We start from the raw sequence: 23,532 nt of genomic DNA, 5'->3' as shown, positions 1-23,532 counted from the left end.
GCAGTACCAAGCCGGGGGCTGAGGTCTTATACTGAATAAAAAAAGACTGTGGCGAGCTGGCACCAGCATCACCTTTTCTCTTCCTGTTGGTGCACGCACACTGACCAGTAGCCTCACACTCTTGCTCCCTCCCTTCCCTCTAGGACAGACTTGGACCCTCTTGGTCTGTGAGCCCAAATAAACTTTCCTCCTCTGTTTCTTTCATTAGATGTTGTCCCAGCAAAGAGGCAGGCAGCTCGTACAGTTACTTCCTGGAGCAAGCTGCTGACCACTTTGCCTTCCCCAAACTTGTGATATCGTAGCGGCAAAACGATTCATTTGTACAATTCTTAGATGCCAGGGCTGTCCTGAATGACCGCGATCTGCAGCTGCCTTAAAATTGGTTCCCAGAATGCACCGGGAATAAGCAGTATCGTATTTCTTTTGGGACTTCTGTGTCCAGATCAGACCCTGCAAGAGAGAGCTGTTGCTATACTCCCATCAGTTGGAAGCTGAGGCAAGAGGATTGCTGAGAGTTCAAGGCCAGCCTGAGCTGTCTCTAGTGATTCTCCAAGCCAGCTTGAGCTACATAGTGAGTTCCAGAGCTGAGTCAGACTATGACACAAAAACAAACAAACAAACAAACACAGGGGAATGAGGGTGGGAAGGGGGCGGGAAGGAGGTGGACAGTGGGAGGGTCTCCTGAATCAGGTCCACTGCCCTGCTGCCCCTACCTGACCCTGGGGCTGATGGGCTTCTCTGCCTGTCCCAGTGACCCGTCCCTGGCATCTACTCCCCACCTTCCGGACAGCTGCCCTGGCTCAAACTGTGTCTTCTTAGAGAACCTCAGGTGGCCTCAGGAGGCTGGCGGCACTGCAGCCTGGGTGGCACCACAGAGCAGTGGCAGGCTGTCCCTAGCTGTCTCTGTTTGCACCTGTGCATACCAGAGCGAGCCGGTTACAGCCACAGCAGAGAAGCCAGGCGTGGAGCAGTGAGGAGCCACGCCTGTGACAGCTAGTGCACTAGCCAAGGTAAGGACAGCATCTCCCTGGGCTTCAGGGTCTTAACAGCTGCTAGTTAGTTAACCCTGGGGACAACACGCAGGCCATTTGCTTCCTCCTTCCAAGGAAAAAAAAGTTGTGTTAGAATCTCTGATTTTTTTTTTTTGGCAGAGTTTTGCGTTTTTCTAGATCTTTTCCGTTGATTCTAGAGTCAACTCTTATGAAGTTCAGGGAACTCTGCAGGGCACTTTGTGGGGTCAGAGGATAGGATGCAGAGCTAGTGAAGGCTTCTCCTTGGCACTGGCTTCCCTTCGTGAACTCCCAGCCACGGTGCCAGCACTTTCCCAGTAAGATTGACAGGGCAGCTTCTGCTTTGGGACAAGGACTGCACAGCCCCTGTGTACTACTTCCGCCGACACTTTAAAAACAGATCATTAGCCCACACATGCTTGGCATGGTAAAACTGAAGTCTTAGTTGTTTAATCATGAGCTGGTTCAGCAGTGCTTATAATTCGGGTGTCACTGGGCTCTGGGTTTTTGTTGTTCGTTTGTTGTTGTTGTTGTTGGGTGTTTCTTTGGTTGGTTTTTTGAGACAGGGCTTCTCTGGATAGCCATGATTGTCCTGGACTCACTTTGTAGACCAGGCTGCCCTCGAATTCACAGCGATCCACCTGCCTCTTCCCCTCCAGTGCTGGAATTAAAGGACCTGGGACTATGCACATGGATGAAACACACTAGCCTGTTAGCACTAACCAATAGAAGTATGTTCTAATCCTTGTCAAAGCCTACGGCCTGGACCCTCTACTCTGTGCCGCACCCCGGACATATATCCACTCTGAAAGGTCACTATTGTTTACAATCTCACTAACTGCTTAGTTGTTGACCTTTTAGAGTATCTCCTCTTTGAATGCGACCCTTTGGGAAGGCACTGACTGAGCAGGACTTAATGAGGTCTCCTTGGAGTTGAAAAACTCCCCACGGGGCTCCCTGTTCTTCACGTAGTCAGGTAACCATGCCAGGGGACCCCGAGGACCAATCAATTTCAGAGGTGGGTATTTTGCCCTGTGGCTAGCCAGGCAAGGACTCTGTACAGGGAGAGACCTTGTCTGATTCATCTGCTGCCCTTTTGCTGCTCCTAGGTGAGTACCTGACACGTGTGTGTGTGTGTGTGTGTGTGTGTGTGTGTGTGTGTGTGTGCCCGCAAGATGTACATATGTATGGTGTGAAGGTGGAAGCCAGAAGTCACCCTTGGGGGTGTTTGTTTCTCAGGAGCTGTGCATCCTGTTTTCTGGGACAACCTCTCTCACACAGTCTTAAACTTCCCCAAGTACACTCAGACGGCTGGCAAGCTCAAGAGACTCTAGTCTCTAGCCCTCCAGCTCTGGGATCACAGCATATGCCCTCACACCTGTATGTATGTATGTATGTATGTATGTATGTATGTATGTAGTATGTATATGTGTGTATGTATGTATGTGTGTGCATGTATGTATATGTGTGTATGTGTATGTACGTACACACACACATATATATGAATGTGTGTATATATGTATATATATGTGTGTATGTATATATGTATGTGCACACACAAGCATATATGAGTGTGATGCACACATGCACATATGCACATACATATGTATGTATATGTTTTATATAGGTTCTGGGGAGTGAAGTCAGATCCTCAGTCCTACAAAGCAAGCATTTTGCCAGCTGAGAGATGTCTTCTCATATCTGTCTTTTGGGTAGTTCAGCCTGACCATGAATTCTTATGTAGGTAAAAATGAATTTGGACTTCTTAATTTCCATCTCCTACCTCCTGAGTCCTCAGTGTTAGGCAAGCACCCCACCAACTGAGTCCCACCCTTAGCCCTTTTAATTTTAAATCTGAATTCCCGACAGAGCAGAAGGCTTAAGTCTCTGTCTGGGTGTCCTAGAGCAGGTGATAAGATGATGGCATGGTTAATGGCCCTGAGTTGGACCATAAGCTTGCTATGGCATCTTTAACAGGTACAGGATCTGCCTGTCAGACTTCGTACATCCACAAATATTTATGAGGCAATAGCTCAGAGTGACATTTGATAAATAAACTAAATGGTGTTCTTGCTTGTCAACTCCTTTCTTGACTGTGGATTATAAACCTGTCCATCATGGCAAAAGGCCACAAGGAGCCATAGTACAGACAAAGAATTCTCATTCCTTCTTCAGGTTTTGATGGATATTATGATCCAGCCAGTTTGCACCCAGGAATAGTTGGGGTGTTAATTATATTGAGTTCCACTCCATTTTGTTAACAATAAAAGATTCTTTTGACTCAAAGTCTAGTTCTCCCTACTGAAACAGTAACGCCACCATCCATATAAGGGCTGTGTGTTTACAGTTGAAAATATGTTTACAGTGGAAATCTGAGTCCCATTTTAGGGGGATGGGTGACAATGTTTTCTGCTCTGTTGAAACATCACTTGCCTATGCTAGGAGAAGACTGGTAGACAGAGATGTTGTAATGAAATTGAAACCTTGATGTTTGATAACAAGGCTCTCTCTCTCTCTCTCTCTCTCTCTCTCTCTCTCTCTCTCTCTCTCTCTCGTGTGTGTGTGTGTGTGTGTGTGTGTGTGTGTGTGTGTGTGTGTGTGAGAGAGAGAGAGAGAGAGAGAGAGAGAGAGAGAGAGAGAGAGAGAGAGAGAGAGAGAGCTTATTTCTTCCCCCTTTAAAATTTATTTTATTTTGTGTTTTAGTGTTTTGCTACGCGTATGCCTGTGTGCCATGTGTGAGCCTGATGCCCACAGTGGCTGGAAGACAATGTTGGCTTCCCCAGCTTTAGGATTTTAGATGGTTGGTTGTAAGACCCCATGTGGATCCTGAGAATCACACCCCCCTTTTTTCTGGAAGAGCAGCCAGCACTCTTAACTACTGAGCCGTCTCTCCATCCCTATGTGAGCAGTATTCAACATTTTGGCTTTGCTGGACCACATTCATCTCAAAGTTGCTGTGGAAACTGTTACATCCAGTTGAAAAATTATTGCCAAAGCACTGTCAATATTTCAAGTACATTCACAATCAATTTTGTTTTGGGCTGCATTCATAGCTATCCTGGGGTGCATGTGCCCCGAGGGTTGTGGGTTGGACTTCCCTGAATAAAACCCAAACTGGGAAAAATCCAGCGCGTGGCAAGAGACCCTGTTGTTAACTCTGCCAGGCTGCCAGGGTCATCTCATCTGAGCTCATTAGACAGCTGGTAGGAAGGAAGCTACTATGTGTGCAAATGGTTATTCTGCCTGCCCACCCCAGGGTTCCAGCTCAGCATCACATCCTAGAAGCCACCCTCTGCAGGGCAGTAGAGTGAGCAGATCTCCTGGAGTGGCGGCCCTTGCCTGCCTCTCGCGGACCACAAGAAGAGCAGCAGAGAGGACCCTAGCATCTCATTTCACGGGAATGGCAGCTTTAGGGTGGGAAAGATGTAGGTGTGGTTGAGTCTTTGAACATGTATGGGGGGCAAGGCAGGCAGTGGATGCTGCTCCTCTGGGAGAACTTTCCAGTTGCTGAGCAGGCTCTGAAGGCAGGGCATGTTCTCTAACAGTCCCCCTCTCTGGGCAGGCTCACAGATATTGCTCCTCCTGACCATGAGAGATGAGTTGAAGCTTAGGGCAGTGTGCTCTGGGAGCAGGCCGACCTTTAGGGACCATAGCTGTTCCCCTGGGGTGTAGGAATGGAGGAAGAGAAGAAGATGAGAAAAACTCTCTGGTCCACAGTCTGTCCTGATTCCATGTCTCCCGGTATGGGGCTGAAGTTCTGTGTCTAGAGACATGTGCGTGGAGGTCAGAGGTCAACTTTGGGTACCGTTCTTCTTTGCTGCTCTCTACCTTATTTTGACACAGGGTTGGTTATTGGCCTGGAACTCACCAATTGGCTAGGTTGGCCATCAAGCCCCAGGGATTTTCCTCTCTTCCCTTCCCTGTGCTTGACAGTATTTTACATAGGTTCTGGGGATCAAATGCCCACTACAGAAGATTAATGTGACAATCAGGAAAAACACGGAGAGGGCGTGGCAGCAGTAGGCTTTGCACAAGTAGACATCTACTGGCCAGAAGTTAGTTGCAGGTGGGAGTCAAGGAAGTAACCGTTGAGAGTTAGCGGAACTAATGCACCTTGCTAGTTGCTCAGCCCCATTGCGTGCGTGCACTCTGCTGGCGTCAGCGCACTCTCCAAAACTGCCGCTGGGCTTTGTTGTCCAGGTTTTCAGAAGGGCAGAGAGGTTACTTCGCACAGCGGAGCTGAGCAGAAACAACGTGATCTGTATAACTCCGACATAGCGGGGCTACTGCTACAGCTAGCGACCAGATTTCTAGCCCTGCTGTGAGTTAGCTGCTGTGAGGACTTTAGTAGGCGCTGTATCACCCACATCATCCATAGCTCTCTTGGAAGTGTTCGTAACTGCTTCTCCACCCACCCCACCCCACCCCGCCCCGCCATTTTTTCACCTGTGATTCTTCCTGAAGACTGAGGACGTGGACCACTGACAAGCATCGCATTCCCAGTTACCTCGCAGAACGCAGGTGCAGGAAAGTGCATTCGAAGTACAGGTGCTTGTGAGGTGAATGAGTAAGGTAGAGATGGATCTGGGGATGTAGCTCGCTCTTGGTAGAATGTTTTCCCAGCACATGTAATGCCCTGGGTTCGATTCCCAGCACCATGTACAGCAGGGTGTACTGTAATGCTAGCTAGAGGGAGGAGGAACAGAAGTGCTCTAAGTTACATAATGAGGTCACCCTGAGTTACGGGAGACCCTCCTGTCTCAAGGGGGAAAACAAGATGCAGTAGCAGATGGCTTCCGGTAATAACGCAGAGTTCCCAAGGCATTTAGCCCTATTTGTGGTTGCATTTAAAATTTAAACACCTAACTCCTTTTTTCTTCTTGGAGTTACTCACACCAGAAAAAAATGCATTAAGTCTTTACACATCAAACGGTGGATATACAGTTGTGTGGCATAGCCAAACTGTTGAGGAGTATAAGATATTATTTAAATGCATTCTAATTTGGGAGGGGGGAGTGAGGAATGGTTAGCTATCATGCAAGGACCGAGGCAGGTCAGTAACAAAGGACCGAGAGAGTGAGCCTTCTGGTGGGCACCTGCCCAGACCCCTTGTCGTTCTGAGCCTTGGGAGCTGGCTTTGCTTGCACAGAAGCAGCCCGGTGCAGTAAGGAGGGTGCGAATCAGGGCCTTCCGGTGATCCTCTCAGCTGACTTGGCTGAACTTGACCCCTAATTATCTTTGAACGTTTCATTTCTGACTTCCCAGAGATACAAAATAGCACAGCAGCCTAGTGTCATGGCTCCAGTCTGTAATCCCCGCACTTAGGAGGCAGAAGGTAGAGAATGCAGAATTCAAGGTCGTCCTCAGCTGTACAAGGAGCTCAGGGCCAACTTGGGTTATAGAAGGCCTGTGTCAAACACACACACACACACACACACACACACACACACACACACACACACACACACACCAAAACAAAGTAACTGATTTTTAAAAGACATGAGAAATTGAAAAAGAAACCAAAGTAGGAAAAACAATTGGTCAAAGCCATAAACTAAAACCTTTAAATGTCCAGCCTGTTGTTACCCTGTACGCATGGCTTTACTGGCATCATAGTTGAGGGGCCTTTGTCCTCCCACTGCCTTCAACATCCCCTCCTTTGTGACGTGCACATTTTATGACGGCTCAGGAATGCTTGATTTGTAATTGCCTTCTCTCTGCTGGAGGCATGAGCCTGAGGGTTTCAGAGTGACCACAGCTGAAGATCAGTTCTCCTCCGGTCTCCTTGGCAAAGCAGCCAGACTGTGGTCCAGCGTCCTGGATTGTAGCAGAGTCTGGCCTCAGAGTTCTGGGAGAGCTTAAGAGAGACACAGACACCTAGCTGTGGCTTGCTCTCTGCACAGTTTCCCTCTCTAACTGCTATTGCTATGTTCATCACTATTACATGCATTAGAGGCGTGGCGGGCAGTGCTTATGTAAGCTGCAATGGACCATACCAGCGCTGCCTTTTGTGATTACCAGTGTCTGACTTAGACTGTCTGCTGAGAGTGCTGGGCATTGACCTTTTTTATTGAGAGGACTCCAGAAATATACATACATACATACACACACACACACACACACACACACACACACACACACACACACATATATATATATATATATATTTTTTTTCTCTTGTCCCCTTATTCTCTTGAGACAGGGTTTCTTATTGAATCTGGAGCTAGGTCCAGGGTTAGTCCCCAGTGACCCTGTCTCTGACACCCACCCTATTTCACTCTGTCCCCATGCTTGGTTACAAGTGCGCAGCCATTCCAAGCTTTTCACACGGGTGCGGGAGACTTGGATTCCAGACTTTATTCTTGCACGGTGAACATTCTGGCTTACCACACCGTCTCCCCAGCTTCCTTCCCTCACCCCGTGTTTGTATAGCACAGCTATGGGGACCTCCATGGTTGCCACCTGAATTATGGCAAGCAGGTGGCTCCCGTGCCAGGAAGTCTGCAGCAGACTACATCGGCACCTTCAGCGGGCTCTCTGAACAGCTGCATCTGGGGCTTCAGAATTCTTTTTCTGTCTCACTCCTTCTCCCTCGCCTTTTCTCTCCTCTTCTTCTGCCCAGGGGCTCAGCATCATGGCTATGACTAGGTGGCAGGTGGATTTCTCCCAGTTTCTTCTACTAATTCCTATTTCTTGAGGTGAGTCCATACGGCCTCTTCTCTGAAACAGTCTTTTTTTAGATGTTGCTACCCTAACGGTCTATCTTTTCTAGGCTTTCTCCCCTTTTCTGTCAGAGAGCTTTAACTCTTGTACCCCCTTGTAGTTGCTCATGGGAGATGCCCTGTCTGGCTTCTGCAGACTCATGGATTCTGGGAGTCACAGTAAAAAAAAAATCACCTCTTCTTTCTGCATATGCAAACGTGTCCACTGCACTGATTCCTCTGCACACGGCTTACCCCCTGCCTCAGACACAGTCCTAAAACTTATCCTGAAGTTCTAGAAACTGGCACAAAAATCTTCTTCTCTGTCAGGCTTATTAGACAATCAGGCATCTTATTAAATGGTTCATATTCAGCTCCTGATTTCTTCCATTAATTTCATTAAGCTTTAGAACAAGATAGTCAGAATGCAGGCTTTCATTTGCTGATTATTTTAAACAGTACTAATGGGATTATTATGGGGGTAATTTTGCAGAGTTTTGATATCTTAAGCTTTGTGGATCTTGTTCAAAAATTCTCAAATATTTCTTACAGTTTGTTTTTGAATCTTTTCATTAAAATTTAAAGCAATTATCTTTTTTTTCTCTCCCACTCAATAGTAATAGTAAAAATGTTGATATGCATTAAATATTTAGCACCAGGGACTCTCTTGAAAAATACAAATGTTGAGTTATTTAAATTATAGCAGACTACAGAATAGTACATTTGATAAGAGTACAGTCTGTTGAAAGGGAAAACCTACTTATACAGATGCATCTGGAACTGAAGAGAGATATGCCCAGGGGTTCAGCATCATGGCTATGACTAGGTGGCAAGTGGACTTCTCCCAGTTTCTTCTACTAATTCCTATTTCTTGAGGTGAGTCAATATGGCTGGTGCCAAAAATTAAAAAACAAAATGTCTGGGGGTGAAGGCTTGGAGCTGAGGGTTTTGTTCTTTATGGACGTTTTTCTCATTCATTTTAAGCTGGCCTCACCAGCTCGGTTCTTCGGCCTGGTCACATCTTCCCTCACAGGCATGAATCTCACTTCTATTGTTCAAGACAATCCAGTCTTCCACTGGATTCTGAAATGTGCTCTAATTAATTCTCAGGACTAAACACTTGCCCTTTCAGCATCGTTATCATAAACAAGACAGAGGGAACCACTGGGTGAAAATTAATTAAAAACATAGACAGCAACCCAGAAAGGGGGCCCTGCCATCCTGGAGAAAGATTACCATTTCAAGGCATAGAGTTGAAAGCTGCCTAGAGTGACCAATTCCTGGAAATCCAGTGACTGTAAGTATTTAGCTTTTTGACAAATGTCCACTTTGGCCATTTTTCATTCTTTCTTTCTCCATTTTTATTTATTTTATTTTGTTTGTCTATTTGTTGTGTGTGCATGTGTCCAGAAGCACGTGAGTACGCACACATGAATGTGTAGGGGCACATATGAGGAGGTCAGAGAAGGCAGTTCTCTCCTTTCTCCCTGTGAACCCTGGGGAATGAAACTCAGCTCTGAGCCATCTCACTGGCCTATGGTCACTTGTCATATGGCTGTTGGAAAAGCAGTAGTGGCTGCCATAGCAGCATTGCAGCTATGGGCTACAGGCAGTACATAAGGTGAGGCCACTGGCTGATGTTCACAAGTACAACAGGAGTCTGGCTAAGGGGGGAAGAGCGTGCTCTTTACCTCAGGGACCTGGCAGGTGAATGAAGAGACCAAACAGAGACTCTGTGTCTTTTCCCCACAGTATAGCTCTGAGGAGCTCAGAGGCTCCTCATGAGTGCATGAGGTTGGCACCTATGGTTTACGGCAGGCCACCTCAGGGACCCTCAGAGCTGGCTGTGTCTAGGTCTTTGGGGCTTATCCAAAGCTCTTCTCAGACATCTCTACAGACCCACCCCCAGCTCTTCCTTACCCCCACCCCAATCTCAGACAAGTGCTTCCTGACCTGGGTGCGCATCTCCTGGGGGAGCAGGTTTTAAATGTGGTTTCTCTTGACTAAACCCTCCCAAGCGAATAAAAAATGCAGGGCAGGTCTTTGCGAGGGAAACCAGCCTGGTCCTGCCTCTGCTGCCACCCCTGTTCTCTCCCTTGGGAAAGGAGTCACAGAGGCCTCTCAGGGGTTCGGATGAACAAGATGACACCGCTGGGCACACTTCTCGACTGTGTTGTTTTCCAAATGTGGATTACCATCTCTTGTTCTGGTGGCTCAGCCCACGGACATCTGGGCTGTACACAGTGTCATGTTGTTTCTCACAAGTCAACCACAGGAAGAACTAATGTCAGCGTGCATCTACCATTGCTCTGTCATTTCTGAGACTCTTCTCTACTCTTCTGTATATTATAGTGGTTTTATTATTATATCAGATAAGAAACTTCTATAGAAGACACATTAAAATGAAGTGATGTTTTAGGTTAATGTTTGCATGTATAATTGCAGCTCTTGTTCACGATTTAAAATAGCTGATAATGTTTTATGATCAGGCTGGAGGAAAATACCAGCTTTCTGCTTGTAACTCAGCACTGGGCATGCGCCCTGTCTTTGCCTTGCGAGAGGTTGCTGCCAGTATTTTCTCTTGCAGTCTTTGTCCTTTTAAGGATTTATTTTTTATGTATATGTTTGTCTGTGTGTGGGTATGTGCATGTGGGTGGGTGCACATGAGTACAGGTGCCCATATGTGTCTGTGTGTGAGTGTGTGCATGGACATGCAGTTGTCAATATGTGTCTGTGTGTGAGTGTGTGCATGGACATGCAGGTATCCATATGTGTCTGTGTGCTGGTGTTGTATGTACATAAGTAAAAGTGTCCATATGTTTCTATGTAGGGGTGTGTATACACAAGTACAGGTGTCCATATGTGTCTGTGCGTGGGTGTGTGCATACAGGTATCCATGTGTATCTGAGTGTGGATGTGTGCCCACCAGTACAGGTGTTGATATGTATCTGAGTGTGGGTGTGTGCTCACCAGTGCAGGTGTCCAGTCCTTTGAAGCTGAAATAACAGGCAGTTGTGAGTCCTACAAGGGTGATAGGAACCACACTGTGGTCCTTCTAGAAGAAATGCTCTCAGCTTCTGCACCACCTCTCCGGCCCTCCTTGGCAGTCTTCAGTTTCACTTTGCCCACCAGCAGTGCCTCTGAGGGTCATTAGCATAGCTCGTAACTGGCTCACTATGACAGATGCCTTTTTCACACTGTGAGTTTAAAGGCTCCAATAGAGATACAGCTTACACCCATGGACTTCACTTATTTGAGACTCTAACTCAGTTCTTAGCTTCTTTGCAGCATGGTTGAACCCTGACTATGAGTCAATTTGGAAGCATTCCCACGCACAGGACACTTTCAGACTTACCACAGGCCACTCCTGCATCCCCTCCGAGGCCCCACACCTCTCTGCATGCAACTCACCTCTCTGCCTTCGAGAGATTATGATCTTTGTAGGTGGAAAACAAAGAGAAAGGAGAGCACTGTTTGGATTCTGGCCGTCAAAACAGGCCCTTTCAAGCAAGATGATAGCTTCATAAGGCAGGCAGTTGCCTTGAGGCAGAGCTTTCTAAGTAATTCCATTTTCCCTTTGCCACAACACACCAGGCCTAAAGGGCAAAACCATGGCTGGTCCAGAGTGCAAAGAGAGTCTAGTGTGCGTTGAAAGGTTATCTGTGAGGACAAGGACAAGAGAGGGGAAGTGCCAATCAGTTAACAGAACATCTCCACTTGTGTAATAAATTGAGAGAGAGAGAGAGAGAGAGAGAGAGAGAGAGAGAGAGAGAGAGAGAGGGCGAGCGAGCACGAGCTTCTCCATCCTGTATCCCATCACCTGAGATCACATCCTGCTGGGGGAATAGCATTTGGTTTCTATGGCATCCTATGGACACACAGAAGGCAACTGTGAGGGTTCATCTTTCACAGTCAAACTGATGAGATTTAGGATCACCCTGGAATCTGTCTCTGGGTATGCTTTTGAGGGAGTCCCTAGGTTGTGTTATTTGAAGTAGGAAGGCATGTTCTGAGTGTGGGTACCACCATTCCCTGGGCTGGAGTCCTGGACTGTGCAAGAAGGAGAAGGAGCTGAGTGTTGGCATTCGTCTCTCTCTGCTTCCTGTCTGGATGCGATGTGAGCTGCCTCACACTCCTGATGCCACCTTATCATGACAGACCATGCCTCAGACTCTGTGCTCAGCTATACCCTTCCCTCCCTCAATTGCTGTGGTCAGCTATTTTTGTCACAGCCATAAGTAACTAATACAGAGATGTGAGCCATTTCCTCATGTAGGAGTTCACCTGATAGCCCTGTCAGTGGCGAGGTCCTCTGAAGCTGGATGATGAGGGAGGGTTGCCTTGAGGTCCTCCAGGTGACTCTTCTGAGTCACCTACCCTTGGCCTTCCCAAGGCCTTTCTCTGAGGAGGATGGAGGTAGAGAAAAATGGTGGCCTGCTCTCCTGGGGAGTCGAGTTATCATGTAAGCTCACCGAGGTTCTTGTGGACCTTCTTCCGGTGAAGAAGGGAAAGTAAATGGTTGTTAGAGATTCCTGCTGGTTAACCCCTCCTTTGCTTCCCTCTGAGCTCTATGCAGTTATGTACAAGCTTCACGTGGTCTCATACTCTTAAGAGGGGATGGAGAATATAGAGGGTGGAAATGGAACTGAGGGGGAGAGAGCTCCGTCTATGCAGCTATGGGGACGTTATCACCTATGCCTGACGAGCTTTTTCGGTGACACAGCTGTTCGGGGTTCATCCATCCTCCTATAAGGGGCCCCTCATTCATGTTTCTTACTCTTGTTTCACCTATAACTTAAGCCCAATAAGCCCAGAGTCAACAAGCTAGATTTGAATGGGATTGTCGTATTGGTCTGTTGTTGCTGTGTGCCCAGGTATCCCAGGAAGGGTTAGACCAATGCAGCTCATTCTTTCAACATTTTCAGAGCTGTCTCCGTCAGTGCTTCAGCTGAGATGGTAACCGCTGTTATGCTCGAGGGTTCACGAAAGCTGACGCTGTAGAACCCCACTTCCGGTTAACCTTCCGTCTACGCATCCTGGAACTTCTGACCATGCAGCTAGCACTGAGAGGGCGTGGATGGAACTCCATGTGAGCTTCTAATGACTCTCCTTGACCCTGCCTTCTATGAGGGAAGGCCAACAGACTCAGCTTCCTTGGAGGTCTCTTCTTGGTGGTCACAGTTGCTCTGATCGAGATGGTGATGAATACAAGGCGTGGATGACACGCCTAGAACCTTGGCAGTTAGGAGGCTGGTGCAGAAAGATTGCCCTGCATGTGAAGCCATTGTGGTTCACTGTGATGGATATTCCCAGTTGTCAACTTGACTACATATGGAATGAACTACCTTCCAGAACTTACAAAGATCTTGTGAAAAGGACTCAAAGAAAAGCTTAGGCCCAGGCATGGCGGTACATACCTTTAATCCCAGAAGACAGAGGCAAGCAGATCTCTGAGTTCAAGGCCAGCCTGGCACAGAGCAAGTTCCAAGTAGAGAAAAACTTAGGCCCAGGCATGGTGGTACATACCTTTAATCACAGCACTCAGGAGAGAGAGAGAGAGAGAGAGAGAGAGAGAGAGAGAGAGAGAGAGAGAGAGAGAGAGAGAGAGAGAGGCATGCAGATCTTTGAGTTCAAAGTCGGTCTACAGAGTAAATTCCTGGACAGACAAGCTTAGTCAGTGAATGAAATCACTGAAGGTAGAAAGTTGGTGCAGACGTGGAACTCTGGGCTCCTCCAACACCGTGTCTGTCCGTCTGCTGCCAAGCTTCCCACCATGATGATAAGAGACTGAACTGAACCTCTGACATTGTAGGCCAGCCCCAGTTAAATGATTGCCTTGGTAAGAGTTGGCTTGGCCTTGGTGTCTCTTCACAGCACTGGAAATCCTAACAGAGACATCCACATAGTAAGACTCCATCTCAAAAGATGACAAACTCCTAGGCTGCTGTGATTTTGTTACATGGCTAAAAAGTTACTTGGGCTTTACCCGTAAGACAGTCATTTAGCTAGTAGCATATATGTAAGGACCTGTTTTATAGAAAGCATCATTTACCCAGGGAAATTCAAATCCACTCAACACCCCCAACCCAGAATGCTCTTTATGTGTGCATGTCCTGGTACATGTGGAGAGGTCAAAGGACATGCTTTGGGAGTCAGTTCTCTGCTTCTGCTGTCCGGGTCCTTAGGGTGGAACTCAGTCCTCAGCCTTGGCAGCATCTCTATCTGCTGAATAGCCTCGCTGCCCCAAGAGCTCGTATTTGCTTTCACTAGTACTTTCATTTCTTGAGACAAGGCTAAGCATTCCAGCACCTAGAAGCTTCTTCAGGCCAAATATTGCAACTCTTTAAGTCTCCTGGTGCTAGGAAAACCATTGTTATATATGCAAATGCGTTTTGTGGGGTGGTGATGCAACTCAGTTGGTGGAGTGCTTACCTAGCGCTGGACTCAGTCTCAGCACCCCAGAAACCAGGGTTGTGATCCGAAGCTCTCAGCAAGCAGAGGCAGAACCATCAGAAGTTCAAAGGTCAACCTCGGCTACAGCCTGGCCTACAAGAGAATCTGTCCCCAAAAGAAAAAAAAAATAGTGGTGACTTAACCACAGCACTAGGAAAACTTTGAATTTCCACACTGTTCTTTCTGCCTGTGAAATATATAACATGAAGGACGCCTTTTGTGATTTTTCAACAAACAAGATCTTTCCAGTTCAGCACTGTGGGTGCTCTGCTATGGGATCACCTCATATTATGTATTGACTTACAGAAAGAACCCAAACTTAATTGGTATTTTATGTTATATCTGTTCTTTCAGATGTGACTTGAAAAAAAAAAACCAACACATTCAGGAGCATACTTCCTTTGTGTGCATTTTCACCATGGAATGTTCTATTGCGGCATTACCCAGTTTTATTTCAGTGCTTAATTTGTATGAAGTAGTGATGGAGGAGAAAGAAAATCTATGAAAAATTGAATTTTCTAATGCTAGCCAGTGTCCCTATTTTTCAAGTTGATGGCACAACAAAAGAGAATTTCAGAAAGTAATTGTCGAATGGAAGGGTGATGACGGCTTTGCCCAGAAGTGTTCGATATGGCGTGTCAGCTCAGCGCTTAATTGTTCTCCTGTTGTTTTGTGGGCGAGTCTCCCCTCCCCGTGGAGCGAGGCCACAGGGTTTAGTGGAAAGGAAAGAGGCACTGTCATCAGTCATAGTCTGAACCGCGGCTCTAAATTTACTGTCTGAGAAGTACGCTCTCTGGGCAGGCTAATTGACCCCTCTTCTGCTCATTTCTGGATTTGCAGAATTGGAGATGTTACCCTCTTGCTAAGGTGTTCAAATACCTGTCCAAAATAGGTAACCGTGTCTGTGCGGTTCGTGGTGTGATGGTTTTAACTGACGACTTGATGTAATCTAGAACCACCCCGAAAGAGAGTCACAGGGAGGAATTGACTACGTAAGACTTGCCCGGGAAACTGTTGGTGAGGTATTGCCCTGACTGCTTTAATTGATGTGGGAAAACCCAGCTTGGAAGTAGGCCACACCTTTCCCCCATCGGAGCTCCGGACTGTCTAAGAGTACAGAAAGCTGAGTGCCACTCATGTGCGGAGCTGTGGACTGTCTTAAAGAGTACAGAAAGCTGAGTACCACGCATGTGCAGAGCCTTGAACTGTATAAAGAGTACAGAAAGCTGAGTACCACGCATGTGCGGAGCTTTGGACTGTCTAAAGAGTACAGAAAGCTGAGTACCACGCATGTGCAGAGCTCTGGACTGTCTAAAGAGTACAGAAAACTGAGTATAACGCATGTGCGGAGCTCTAGACTGTCTAAGAGTACAGAAAGCTGAGTACCACACATGTGCACATCCATTTCTCTCTGCTCCCAACTCTAATGTAACTGGGTGCCTGCCTTGACTTCCCCACAACAAAGGACCCACATCCTAAAAATGTGAGCTTAAACCAACCCTTCCTTCCCTACCTTGTTTTTCCAGTGAGGGACTTAATCAAATTAGAACAATTGGCATTCAAAACACTGTAACTCTTTGCTAGACTTGGCCTTTCCCCAAGGAGGCTGTGAAGCAAGCGTGTGAGTGTGAAGTGAGTGCACAGCAAAGCCAGTGTGAGGCTGGGTTTCTTTGTGACTATAGGAAGCTGGACCAGTCTGGCTAGCCCAACGTTTGTGACATCAGCCAGAATTAGCCCGTCTGGAGGTCAATGGAGGCTACATTAGTCTCTCCCTCAGTTGCCATGGTCAAACTCGTGAAAAGAATTTGAGGAATGAAGCACTTATTTGGCACCACGTTTTTTGGGGTGGGCCAAGCTTGCCTCCCTCATCAAAGGAAGTCTGGGGTTCACAGCCATCTATATGGGAGAAGGGAGAAAGGCCAGGTTGCCACCTCCTGGTTTGACTGCATCTGCCCGTCCCTGTTTCGGAGCTCTAAGGCGGTGAGAGAAGCCAAGAGATCGCTCTGATTTCTGATTTTTGCCAGAGCACTGGAGGAGAGCAATGGGCCAGGTAACCACTAGAAGAGGCAAGCGAGATCGTATTCAACGCCAGTGACACACGCAACAAGCCCTGTTATATTTCCCATTGTCCTGGGCCTCCTGTTGGTTCCTGTGTGAGTGTGCCCTGTGTTGATATGTTTCAGATCACTAATGGACGTTGCCTATAGCATTTAAAAAATTGCGTTTTTAGTCTGTGGGAATTTGGGTCAAGATCAGATGCCACAGTGTAGGCTTGTCTACCTGAAGACCAGATTCAGGTCACAGAGTTTTTGACCTCAAGCCTGAATGTGTCATGGGCTGGGATTGGGAAACACTGGTGTGGGAATGAAGCAGTTAGGCCTTGATAGACTGCCAACATGGCTTCGCCTTTCCCCCTTCCTCACAGACATACTACCTCCAATGTAACCCTTCTCTACCAAGAGGTAAAGTTTTTCTTCCATGACCTCCAATTGGGTTGTACTTGTGCCTTGTTCTCCCGGTAGAAGAGAAGAGAATCGATGCTGTGTGACAACTAATCTGAGGCTGAAAATAGCTGGGTGACTTCCCTTTTCTGTCTTTAACCCTGCCGTCAATTCCTGAGCAAGCCCAGTGTACTAAGGTGTGGAAGAGCTAAGAGCAAGTGCCCTCTTCTCACCTCCAAGATGGCACATCAAAGCCCCTCAACAGGGAGCCTAGTCCTGGGCACAGATGATATCACATCAAAGTTAATCAACAGATCATGCAAATGAGACACCCATTTATAGCATTTATTTAAATTTTCATTTAAATTGCTGGTTAAATGGAATACATTTTAAATCCTGAAGTCAACACTTCAGCAAATTGGTTTTAAAACTAGATATTAAATTGCAGCACGTTGCAATTTTATACATACTTCCAAGATAATTGCTTATTGCTTTAAGAGTACAAAATACGTGTCCAAATAGTTTAGTGTGGTTGATGAGACGCAGGAAGTAATGTCCTTTTGTGGGTGGGAGGCAGCAGAATGTGCTCCTTTTAAGTGCATTTATTTAGGATGTTTTTGTATGTGTACATGTTTGTGTTTGAGGCCATGCATGTACACAGCCAGTGTGTGGTGGTTAGGTGTCAACTTTCAGAAGTCTGTTGTCCCCTTCCACCTTACTAAGGCTCTATTTCTCTTTTTCCTGCTGCAGCATGCCTTACCCCAGGCTAGCTCACTCGATGACTGATAGCTGCCAGCTAATTCTCCCGTTTCCTGCTCCTATCTCACTGTAGGAGTGCTGGTATTGCCAATGCCCACTCTTGCATCTGCATGCGTATGCAGTTCTGGTGTGTGCACTCAGCTCAACAGGCTTAGGCAGCAAGGGCTTTTATATGGTGAACCATCCTCCTAGTTCCCAGAGTGAAGGTTCCAGGCCACCTGGCTTGGTATTCTGGCCTTACCATTGACTGTGTGAGCTGTGTGGTTTGGCCAATTCCTTTCATTTCTTAGTTTCTTTGTCTGGGAAATTAAGGTCCCCATAATAAAGATTCAGTGTAAGCCACATAGAACCTCACTTCATACTCAGTATATTATAAGTAACCAGTCAGTATTATCTGGCCATGTTTTTCTGGGATTGTCTCTAAGATTTTACTGCTATCACTGATGCCCAGTATATGGAATTGTATGTAGGGGGGATGTCAAACAAAACAAAACAAAACAAAAAAACCTGACAAGCCCAAACTGACCTGAACAAAACAAAGAACAACGAAAACAACAACAAAAACCAGACCAAAATAGCACTGCAGAGACTTTCTGGCAGTAACTTGGTAGCCTCACATTTAATAGAACAATAAAAATAGAGAGGAATTCTCATTTGCCCAAGAGTCTACTTGGTAGGTTATAAGTGTTTGCTGTTAACTTTCCTTAGCTAGACCTGGCCACAGAACCCTAGTTTCTTAGGGTACTAGTCACTGCTCTCTAGCTCCACAGAACATGGCCTTGGCTCTTGCTTGCTCAAAGGGGGAGTTTGCGGGGTAGACCCAGGAAATCTCACAGAAATGGAGAGATGTAACTAATGTGGTTCAGAAACTTGAGGAGCCAAGGGGAGCCTGGCTGTTGGCTCGTGGAGGTCCCGAGGGAAGGGTCCTTGATTTAACAGTGCTGCCAAGGCCGTGCCCTAGTGGGAGGGTGCTGCCAGCCGGAATGCTGGTGAGGACAGGGGTTCAGGGCTGCCAATAAATGTGCTGTGCAGACCTGATGACCTGAGGTGGATCCTAAGAGCCCAAGTAAAGGTGGAAGAAAAGACTCAACTCTACAAAGTCATTTTGTGATCTCAACATATACACCATGGTCCATGCACCCATATCATACATGCACAACTTTCTAAAATAGATATAGATAGATAGATAGATAGATAGATAGATAGATAGATAGATAAACAAATGCATAGATAATTAAATGCCACCAAGGAAGCTGTGGTGGTTTGAATGAGAATGCCCCCATAGACTCACATATTTGAATGCTTGGTTCCTAGCTGATAGAGTTGTTCAGGAAAAATCCTGAGGAGTGGCCTAGTTGGAGGAGGTGTGCCATTGAGGATGACAAAAGCCCATCCTGTTCCTAGTTATCTCTCTTGGCCTTGTGCTTGTGGATCAAGATGTGAGCCCTCAGGCCAAGCACCATGCCTGCCTGCCTGGGACCATGCTCCACAGACCCATACCAGTCATGAACTCTAACCCTATGTAACCATGATTTCCAAATAAACTATTTTTCCTATGTTATCTTGGTCATGGTATAGTATCACAGTAATGCACAAAGTAGTACAGAAACCAAAGTAAGCATTTCTCCTAGCTAGTCTTATGTCCACTTGACATAAGCTAGAGTCATCTGAAAGGAGGGAATCTCAAATGAGAAAAATGCCTACATAGGATCCAGTGGTAAAGGATTTTCCTAATTAGTGATTGATAGGGAAGGCCCAGCCCATTGTGGGTGGAGCCAGCCCTGGGCTGGCAGTCCTGGGGCTATAAGAAAGCAGCCTGAGTAAGCCATGGGGAACAGGCCAATAAGCAGCATCCCTTCATTGCCTCTGCATCAGCTCCTGCCCCGACTGCTGTTGATGGTGAACTATGGACTGGTGAGTAAAATAAACTCTTCCCTCCACAAGTTGTGCTTCTGGTCTTGGTGTTTCATCACAGCAACAGTAACTCTAGCTAAAGCAGCATTCATTCTACTCAGTCTTAGATCTTGGAAAGTGATAGCAAAAAAGGGGGGAAATAAAGCCCTACAAACAGATGCGGACAGGAAGGAAAGGGACAGAGAAGGAAAGTGCCAGAAAGCTCTGCACTCTTGGAAACACAGTGATAACAAATATTAGAGGATATTCGGGGTGAAACAGCTTCCAGCTTCCATATGCCGTCATCTGCTGCTGCTGCTGAGTCAAGTTAGAGCATGGAACCCACGGGAGAGTTCCGCAGCCTGATGGATGAGGAGAAGGTGGATGTAAAGTCTAGTCTTCTCGTGGGGTTCACTATGAGGAAGCCCTCTGAAGCTGAGATGAGTTCATGAGGTTTACAGGTGGCATGGTGATGGGAGGGGGGTGGTTTAGGAACCTTCCAGTCACTATGACAAGCTGAGACAGGTAGTAGGAATTCAGGTTGCCAAGGGAAGCAGCCTTAAGCCACATCAACAACTCTCTCTCCTGAGATAATCAGAAGGTCACCTAGTCATTGCCCTGATGCCCTGGGCCCCAGGAAAAGCAAACTGTAAGTAAGCAGGCTTGCAATGTCGCTCTCGATTGATAGAGTGCTTGTCTAGCATTCATGAAGCCCTGGTTCTACCCAAAGCACTGAAGGGCCTGGGAGTCATGGTCCTCACCTGTAATCCCAGCACTCAGCACACGAAGGCAGGAGGATCAGAAGTTCAAAGTTATCCTTGGCTATATAATAGAAAGCTTGGGAGTAGCTTTAGGTACATGGGGGCAGAGAGAGAGAGAGAGAGAGAGAGAGAGAGAGAGAGAGAGAGAGAGAGAGAGAGAGAAGAGAGAAGAGAGAAGAGAGAAGAGAGAAGAGAGAGGGAAGAGAGAAGAGAGAAAAGAAGGGAGGATGGAAGGAAGGAAGGAAGGAAGGAAGAAAGAAGGAAGGAGGGAAGGATAGAAGGAGGGAAGGAAGAGAGGAAGGAGGGAAGGACTGTGGTGGACAGCATGCATCCCTGACCATTGGCAAGGCACTTGTAGCTATTTTCAGGGATCTCTTCTATAGAATTTGTCCTCCTGAAGCTGGGTCAGAGTGGATGGACCTAGCTTAGTTGTTGAAGGAGATGGCTTGATATTTTGAGTATTATTTGAGTCTGAATCATCTCACTGGCATCCCAGATGCTAGCAATGGGATTCTATTAGATAAACCCGTGGGTGATGGGAGCGTGTCACCACCCAGAAATACTTTATAGTCGTCAGTCCTCTGCTGTACGGGAGACGAGATCACGTGTACAGGGATCTTTATTCTGACTTACCCTGTCAGCATTTCACCCTAAGTTCACTGTAGGAACAGTTGCAGGATTCATTCCACTAACATGACTGCAGCCCGGCAGCCGGTCTGCTGTTTGTGGTCCCTTCTCCCTGGCCTATCTTGGCTCCTTACATCCAGACCTTGATTCCCTTAGCTGAACTCTGCACCACACCCAGCTCCTCTTTCTCTAGTTCTTCTCTCAACCTGCCAGAAGCTCTACGTGGCTTCCTGCTTGCTTTTAGAACACAAGGCAGCCGCTCCGCTCTGACTCCAGGCTGCCTAACCAAATCTCACTCCGTTTCTACCTTCTGCTAGTCACTGCACTTGGGCCCTGATCCTCTTTCTATTTTCTTGCAGAGGCCAATATATCATTTGTTTGCGTTTTTTTTCTTTTTCTGGGGCCTTTCATGTCTGAGGCCTTTTCTCTTTCATGTCTTAGTTCAGACAATACTACAGTAATGTCTTTCCCTAACTGTATCTAATACCTCTTATCCTAGTTCTGGTAAGTCCAGGAATTTCCTCTAGAGCTCTGAAAGAGCTAATGATTATCTTAATAATGCCTCTTTTGTTACCTTTACCTCACAGTCATCTCAATTAAATGTAAATTTGTCAGCCGTTTTCTCTGTGTGTGTGTGTGTGTGTGTGTGTGTGTGTGTGTGTGTGTAATTTATTAGGTACCATCCACCTTGTGCTTTTGAAACCTGGTCTCTCACTGGCTTAGAGCTCACCTAGGTTAGGTGAGGACAGGGAAGCTGACAGCCAATTGTGGGGATCTATGTGTCTCCACACACTCCCCATCCCTACCCCCCCCCCCCATTGCTGGGGTTACAAGCATGCACCATCAGGGCTGGCTTTTCCATTATGTGAGTTCTGGAGACTGAACTCAGGCAAGCAGTTCACCAGTTGAGCCATCTCCACTGCCTCCTTCTATCTTCTTGTTCATTGGACAGCTTTGGCTATGACACAATATTCAGCACCTAGCATGTGTTGATGAATACTTGGGATATGTGAGATCCTGCTCTAGCCCCCAGCCCCCAAAAAGAGAGAAAAAGAAAAGAAAGTAAGTGGATATGATGGGGCAGTGTGCTTCTCTGACCATTATCAATGGATATCTATCTGGCTCTTTTAATGAGCCAGGTCTTCTACTCCTGATACTTGGATGGTCTTGATGTGCCTGGTTTGTTTGTTGAAGGAGGTGACTAGGTAGTGCTACAGTAGCTTTCTGAGATGAATTTTCAAGTATTCATAGATGTAGCTGGTCTTTGGTACTTTGTGGGTTCTTCTTTTTCCCAATTTTTATCCCCCTGATATCATCCCCCATCACCAGATGGGAGAGAGAGAAAGATGGAGGCGGGAGGGGAGAGAGAGATCCCTGAATTTAATTTCTTTCATTTTGTTTTTCCTTTGAGCAGGACTACTAACAAACCACAATCAACCCCCTGAACAACCAACAACCACCGACCCTACCTACTGGGACTCTAGCATTTGTATACTCTCTGAAGAGTTCCCAGAATTTCAGTTGAGGAAACTACCTGCAGCTGGCAAAACCACGCCTCTGCTAGAGCATGAGGCAAATCATAGTCAGCTGCTGCAGACAGTCGGAAGCAGCCCCACATCCCCACACCTGGGATTAAAACAAAGCATTTTTATAATATTTCTGTTTTTTATTTCTTCTGAGACAGGGTTTCTCTGTGTAGCCTTGGCTGTCCTGGACTCTGTTTGCAGACCAGGCTGGCCTGGAACTCATAGAGATCTGCCTGCCTCTGACTTCCTGAGTGCTGGGATTACAGGCATGCACCACCATGCCTTGCTTATTTCTATGTTGTTTAAAGAAACCAAAATTCTAGAATGTCACTACATATAAACATACCTTCCCTGGACTTTCAGGACACCGCCAGTGTGTCTCGCTGATAGGAACCTGAGTTTCCCTCACTGCCTGTCTCAAGGTAGTACACATCACAGAAGGTCAGAGAAGGTTCCATAACTACTTTAACAAAGACACATTTGAAAAGTATCTATTCTCTATGGATTTCAGCTAAGGAAAATTTAACCATATCTACGTTAATCATTGTAATTAATTAATTAATCAATAAAATTTGACTCAAGCTGTTTTCTTCTTCCTTTCTCTTGTATGTGGGTGCTATTCCCAGCTGATTTAAATTGGATACACAGTTTTGTTATTTATGGTTCTATTTTACATTTATAGTCATACTGTAAATTGTCTCCACTTCATTGTTCTCTCTGTCTCTGTCTCTGTCTCTCTGTCTCTCTCTCATCTGTCTCTCTATCTCTCTCTGTCTATCCCTGTCTCTCTGTCTCTGTCTCTGTCTCTCTGTCTCTGTCTCTGTCTCTCTCTCTCTCTGTGTCTCTGTCTCTCTCTGTCTCTGTATCTCTCTCTCCCTCTCCCCCCTGCCCCCCCCCTCCCCTAACCTGCATCTGGTCTAAGGAGGTGTTCTGGGCCAGCAGCCCAGATGTGCTGTTATTTCTTAGCCTACAGGTTGTCCACAGTCACCCTCTCATTTACAGCAGCAGTGCTGAAAACAGGCATAGAATTTAAAAGGTGGACAAACAACATCAAGCCCCTTGGTGCAATTAGACATCCATTCCATTCATGGTTAGAAGAGGCTCCTGACACAGAACATTCTAGAAGTATGTGTTCAGTTTTGTTAAATCTCCATTTTCCTTTGTCTAGATACCTAAACATTCTCTTCTGAGGCTCAGCAGTATTGAGAGACCATATATGGCTTGCTTCTATGTCCCTAGGTTGAGTTCTTGGTACACAGTAGGCATTCCTTAATTTGTCAGTTATATTACCAAAACCTTGGGCCTCAGCCTTCCTTGGAGGGGCTCGTTGTGCTGTGGAGACCCTGGCCCTCTGGCTCTTG

General features: G+C 46.6%; 1 protein-coding gene across 1 annotated transcript in view; it reads left to right on the top strand.

Moving 5' to 3' along the window:
* The first annotated feature begins 916 nt into the window (after positions 1 to 916).
* GADL1 (glutamate decarboxylase like 1) overlaps positions 917 to 23,532 on the top strand; it is a 172,169-nt gene continuing 149,553 nt past the window's right edge. The window contains exon 1 of the mRNA XM_084751879.1: positions 917 to 1,010. The gene's annotated coding sequence lies outside the window, so the exon portion shown is untranslated. The remainder of the gene's footprint in view (positions 1,011 to 23,532) is intronic.

The sequence above is a fragment of the Acomys minous genome (assembly GCF_964271855.1).
Source record: "Acomys minous genome assembly, chromosome: 13".
Lineage (NCBI taxonomy): Eukaryota > Metazoa > Chordata > Mammalia > Rodentia > Muridae > Acomys > Acomys minous.
Note: the sequence above shows the minus strand (reverse complement) of the source record. Positions and strands in the feature narration are given on the sequence as shown.